We start from the raw sequence: 6,316 nt of genomic DNA on the forward strand, positions 1-6,316 counted from the left end.
ACCGGTGCAAACAATCCGGTACCAAAGGATCCCCTTTTGCACCAGTTCAGTTACGAACCGGTGCTAAAGGGTGCACCACGTGGCGGCTGCAGGGCGTCCGAGCGAGAGGATCTTTAGCACCAGTTCGTAATACGAACCGGTGCTAAAGGGTCTGCCGTGGCAGAAAAATGCATCAAAACGCTGCCGCGGTAGAACCCCGCTACCGTAATTTTTTTTCGAATTATTTTCAACTCCCTCTTTTTTTCCCTTTTTTCAAAATTTCTAATATTTTAGTTATTTCACAAGTTTAGTCTCTAACTACCCTTATCTCTAGTCCAACTAGATTTAGATGTGCGCCTTGGCGCACGACCCCGTGAATCTAATAAGAATACACACTTCGTATAGTACCATAAAAATTAAGTGCAAAAATAATAATCCATTTCTTAGGTTTTAGAAAACGAAGTCAATAGGATGAACTTAGAATAAGGCAAACAAAATTCCAAACAAAATTGGAAACATTTATATATAACCAGGGAAACATAGGAGCTATGTCAAGAGCAATAGAAGTAATGAAAGAACAACAAAAGCAACATCTACATAAGTTGGGCATTGTTGCGGCAGCGAGGAAACGTAAATGGTACTTGCACCACCAAAATTGAACACCCCTGCAAATGGAAATATAAATTAAGCAACAGTCAAATGTCAGAAACGGTAACAACAGAACATTAACACATATTCGATACTATAATATCATGATTATCTACCTATAGTAATTCTTCCTCTCATTTTCTCCAAACGCTTTTCAAGACAACACATGCATGTTTAAGGCCAAAGCCCATGGCTTGAATGCTAATAAAAAAGATACACAATATTGAGCACCTGTCCAGAGAAATGAAGACATATGCCTCCCAGCAATGAACCAGCTCCTGGAAGGGATGAAATTGTCATAGAGCAAAAAAAACAATACTAAAATACTGATCTGAGATGGAGTGCCTTGCTGTCTCCTTGACCCAAACATCCACCATCCAAGCACATCCCACGGCCAGCAGCAGTTCAAAACCCAAATCATCACCCACGGGATCAGACAGTCTCTTGGTCCTTGCGCACGCTTCGGGAAGAGGAAAATACTATGTCGCTGTATTCCACACCAATGGCTGAGCAATGCCCACATCACAAAGTAAAATTTCAGTATTCAGTGCAACGGAGTAAATATCTAGAAACAATGGGAATCAATAATACAGTACTCCTCTATTTGCAAACAGGGCATAAATCTTGCAAACAGAGAGGAGTACTGTAGTAACAAATCCTTGATGTGTAAATTAAAGAAACAATGAAAGGCATGACAGCAAACGTATAGAACAGGAAGGCATCTCCATGTCCGGTACTCTGATCCAGGATACTCCACACAGATGACGGAAATCAAATCAATGTGTAGGCTAAGCAAAATTTGAATGTGACAGTAGATCGAAGATACTAAAAAGTCTCAACTACTACCTTAATTATAAGGGTTTATAAAAATGATGGATATGTCACCTTTGCTATAGAAAACATGATCATAATACGTGGCCATCAAGATTAATTGTCCGTGAAATGCTTTCGGAGTGTTCACTCTGCATGGACGATACAAACTAATCTCTTTTATGTTGAAAGCAAAAGAGTGGATATTAAACCACTACTTTTGTAGGCAACAAATCAATTAAATTCAAAGCATCGACCTCACATTTTTGAAACGGTTCTTCTTGGATAAACAACAAAACATTGAATCTATTGATCTCCATTGCCACATTCTAGTACAAACAAATGAGTGCATGAAAAGGCACAAAAAGTGTTATCTTCCCAAAATCAAGATTAGTTAGTTGAATTGATAAAACCAACTATCTTAGCTGAATTAACAACAATCACTGAAATCCCAAACTATTAACAGAGAAAAGGAGGCATATATAAGAAAGTAATTCCGAAAATGTTGGTAGCTAGCATGACCATCAGCAACATCGCAAACACCTAACATGCATAGAAACATAAACGACTACTGTAAAATTGGAAGGACAACTCCAGAGTGAGGCCCCAAAGGAAATCAGTTTGTTAAGGAGAACAAATCGGCCACACGCATTTGGATGTGTAGTATCTTGAAACAGAGCATTTCCGCACACCCTTAACATGCAAATAAACAACATAAAATCCTTAAAAACCCAGTCAAAATAAAAATGAGGAGGAATTTTTTGTAAGAGAGATCTCCATAAACTGTCATAAATCACACTGATTGGACAACTACCTGTAAATTTGGTAGTATTTACCAAAATGGAACTTTGAAGATCATGCATGAATAATATATGCAGGGAACATATGCAAACCTGTTCAGCTGCAGCATTCTACAATGTTGCGACTACAAAATCTGATTGTTAGCAAAAGAACTACCTCCATGTGAAAAAGCTGCATTATAATTATGCAATATCAATGAGTTCCTATCTATAAGTTTGCTTTGCAAATCAATAAACACTATGGGGTCATATATTCTTAAAACCCAACAATATCAAAGTACAATGACACACTTAAATATTCTTAGCACCAGGTTCATCTCTTTAGGTAGGGTGTGACAGTGGAAGAGACACCAGCCCTTACCATTTAGATTAAGGTATCAAGAGATCAACTATTTAACCAGAAGTAACTATATGAACACACCCAGAAAGCTCAGAATATACTGACATGAGTTCTAAATAATCGATTCAAGAAATAAGAATTAAGCACTGGTAATTGAGTGAGTATATAGAGGGTGATTCTGAAGCAAATAGTTGTGGTGTAAAAAGGAAAACCAATATATTTACCTATCTGCATTTGAACTGAAGATATCAATAGGTTCTCCTGGTGGAGAGGCAGGCATGTTTCTTCAGCATGTCCATCAGGATCGTCCTGACAGGTAAAGTTGGAACAATCAGAAATAGTCTAACATTATTTCTGTAAACCTAGTTGACAAAATTATATGGTAAAGTCGATACAAAGTATTCATCTTAAAGAACATCCCATGGGAAAATAGATCTAAAAAACGGGAGAGTTGCTAGCAAAGAGTTACCGAAATAACACAAGCATGCTTGTTCCCTTTTACCTTCTATGTCATAATTCAGCATGTTACTTATCATCGCACAAACCAAGTCTCTCACTGTATTTTCTCTTTTTTACACTAAGTGTCAACTAAAACTCTGCTTTGAATTTTTTTCTTAAATTCTAATACAGCACTGATTCAATGTAATTGGAAGACATACAAAAAACAGACCAAGATTTTCCATTTCCTACATTGATACCAGAAGTACCCAAACCTCTTGCCAGTTCTTATTTTCTGGCATTTGTAACTATGGTTTATCAAACGGCTTGTCATTGACTTTTATTGCATCTTATTTTCTTCTCATAAAAATAGCAAGAAATAACTTGATTCGGTCAAAGCAAAAAAAAACACCCACCTATCCAAAGCCACGACTTGCAAAATTTGACAGTCGGTACATGTAAAAACTCTAGAAAGCATGAGACAACTACCATATTACAACTGATGTTGCTTATCAAGATGAAGTGAGGATGCAGCCATCTATGTGTCTTATTCCATTTCTCCAAAAATAAAAAAATAAAAAAATATGTACCAATAAGCATAAAACATGTCATCTTGTGCATATGCCAATAGAAGGGAAAATATCAATAAGCATTAGAAAGCAACCCAGACCCGCTAAAATGGTGCCATACTACAGGGATAAACATAGTGCACTTAGAATTGCATAAAGAGTTCGCCTCTAAGATTATTAGTGCATATCGCAGCAGCATGCTGCTTCCTCCACCGCATTGCAATGCAAAGTGAAACAATAAACCTGCAAGTCCTCTCCACCTCATAGATGCACAATTGCATGCAGATAAGAAACCAGAATCATGTATTTCATTTTCCTTGACACATAGGGACCCTAGAATATACCTTGACCTAATGTCTTCTGATTGCCGAAAAGATTGTTTCTTCGAGCAGGATATTTCAACTCCATTTGCAGCGGTATAATTTTTTTAGTTTACACACATTATTTAATAGAATAAGCAAGAAGTTTTCACCATACAAGTTAGGACAATCGATCTTCATCGCCTAGTATGCTATTATCAATCTACAAATCTACCACTTAAATTCATGAAAGACTTCAAAACTATTGATGTAAGTAGGGCACAAGATTGAGTTTTTTACCTTTGCATACGGCATGGTGGTGTGGAGTGATAACGCTGCGCTGAAGGGGTCATGAGGGCTGGGTCGCCTTGCAGTCTGTTCGGTGGCAGGACTTCCAACTTAGTAACCTGCATTTGTAAATGAGATTGATCAACTTTTTATCGCCAATCCTGTTGCATGCACATTATTAAAGCTGATGCTTAATACCAAATTGTACAGAACACAAAAAAAGGAAACTTATTTAAAACTCACTTAATAGGAGAAGCGATCGCAGCAGAGAGTACCAGATAACCATACTTATTCAGCACGAGCTACCACACTAATGCCATATCAAATCCATCATTCCTTCGTAGAAGAAAGATGTGTGTGGGTTTATATGAACTTCAGCACGTAATGGTAATTTAGAATTGAAATGCACAAACTAAATAAAACAAAATTCTGTGCCAAAACAGTAGATGCATGGATCTTAATAGATTAAACAAATAACCTAAAAATTAAAAAAAAGACTAAGCTTAACTGCATCCAAATAGTTCGCAGAAGTCAAATTATGAGCACACCTAAAAGCTTAACCGTTGAGATTACTAACACGCAGACAACTAATTAAGTTGACCAGAGAAAAATAAAGATTAGATGGTCTTCCAATACTAAGATAAGTAGGAAACATGAAGTAGTTAACAATATAGAGTTAAACAGGACTATCATGGATATAAACTTCACCACGTGGATTCTAAAAAAGATTGGATTGTTACTGAACACATAGCTTCCATCTGTGGATAACCCGTACCTGAATCAGCAGTCCGACATCTAATCGGAACACATATCAGATGAATTGCGCTGCAGAAAGGGGAAGAACATGGGTACCTCATATCTGAGAGAGATATATATATAGCAGGCAAGAGGAGAGTGTGTGCGAGTATGAACCTGAACCATCGCTGTGAGCAATTCATTAAGTTTGCCTCTCTTAAATTTAGGGAAAACAACTTAGGTTCAGCCCCAGAACCTTGAGCTAATGACAACCAACGAATCCAATCCATTCAGGTGAAACGGTGGGGCTGAATCAACGCAGCACACTACACCACCGAACTCAAGTAACGGCATATTACATAGTTCGTATGTTGCATACCATCTGCAAGCAGAGCATCAACTGAATTCTTAACCACCTCAAATACAGACATAAAACTTTTTGATATATTCTTGGAGGCATTACATATGCAGGTTTGGAACCAAAAAGATTAAAAAGTGAAGCAACATATATGAATTGCATAAGAACCAAACAAAAAAGTCCTTCTCCAGATTCCAAACACTGGCGTAACTCCTGGAGTTATGGATGAAAGTAATATACTGGTATTTTTCATATAGCACACGTACGTCCCTTCTTGAACCTAATGATGTTCAAACATGGCAAAATCTAAGGAAAATACCTCATCTCAAGTGGCCATGGACTTATGAAGCTTGGGCTAGGCTTCTCTTGTGTACACAATGACAACCACGGTGCTGCAAACACCGTGCAATCTCAGCCCTATATTGGCCAGAGTTAAATACACAAATACAGAATAATGATTATGTGTGTAAAACCAAAAGAGAGAAGAACATGAGCACCTTAGATCTGAGCAGCCGTCCCCCCCAGCCTCTCTCCAAAACACAAATCTACCGAATCAGACTACATAAAGTGAGAAGAACATGAGCACCTTAGATCTGAGCAGGATATCAAGTAGGCATGGGAAGGAGGGAACGTACAGATGCAAACCTGAACCAGTGCGTGGTGGCGGCCTCCATCTTTTCTCGGTCGTCGATTGGACGGACGGATAGAGACGGCTAGCCGGAGGATTCGGTCGCGACGCCATGGAGGGCCCCCTCCTCCGCCTCACCGACTGAGGCCGCTGCCACCCCGACGGGTAGAAGGGAGATGCGATTACAGAGGGAGCTCAGCTTGAGGATGAAAGGGAGGAGGAGGGAGGAGCAGAGAGATGAGGATATGGTGGCGGCGGGAGGAAGGGCGGCGATTGGGGGGATCGCGCGAGAGGATTGGGGAGGGCCAGGAGAGGGGATTGGCTATTTGGCGGCTAGGGTTTTCACCCTGAGGAACCCTTTTATATGTCACAGTGAAAAATTTGCACGGACAAGATTTGCTGGTAAGAGTGAATCGACGGCTCA

At 39.1% G+C, this 6,316-nt stretch overlaps 2 long non-coding RNA genes across 6 annotated transcripts; both read right to left on the bottom strand.

Moving 5' to 3' along the window:
* Positions 1 to 441: 441 nt before the first annotated feature.
* On the bottom strand, positions 442 to 4,920 carry LOC139831372 (uncharacterized). 2 transcript variants are annotated; one of them, XR_011746085.1, is made up of 5 exons: positions 4,415 to 4,920; positions 4,184 to 4,290; positions 2,802 to 2,886; positions 744 to 1,133; positions 442 to 644 (listed from the first exon to the last, which is right to left on the bottom strand). It is a non-coding gene; the product is annotated as an uncharacterized lncRNA (long non-coding RNA). The 2 variants fall into 2 exon arrangements; XR_011746084.1 differs by lacking the exon at positions 4,415 to 4,920 and having other exon boundaries at positions 4,184 to 4,316.
* A 45-nt stretch (positions 4,921 to 4,965) lies between these two features.
* On the bottom strand, positions 4,966 to 6,061 carry LOC127302134 (uncharacterized). 4 transcript variants are annotated; one of them, XR_011746086.1, is made up of 5 exons: positions 5,910 to 6,061; positions 5,762 to 5,822; positions 5,584 to 5,656; positions 5,084 to 5,288; positions 4,966 to 4,996 (listed from the first exon to the last, which is right to left on the bottom strand). It is a non-coding gene; the product is annotated as an uncharacterized lncRNA (long non-coding RNA). The 4 variants fall into 4 exon arrangements; XR_007852660.1 differs by having other exon boundaries at positions 5,584 to 5,681; XR_011746088.1 differs by having other exon boundaries at positions 5,900 to 6,061.
* Positions 6,062 to 6,316: the final 255 nt, after the last annotated feature.

Source organism: Lolium perenne, chromosome 5 (assembly GCF_019359855.2).
Source record: "Lolium perenne isolate Kyuss_39 chromosome 5, Kyuss_2.0, whole genome shotgun sequence".
NCBI lineage: Eukaryota > Viridiplantae > Streptophyta > Magnoliopsida > Poales > Poaceae > Lolium > Lolium perenne.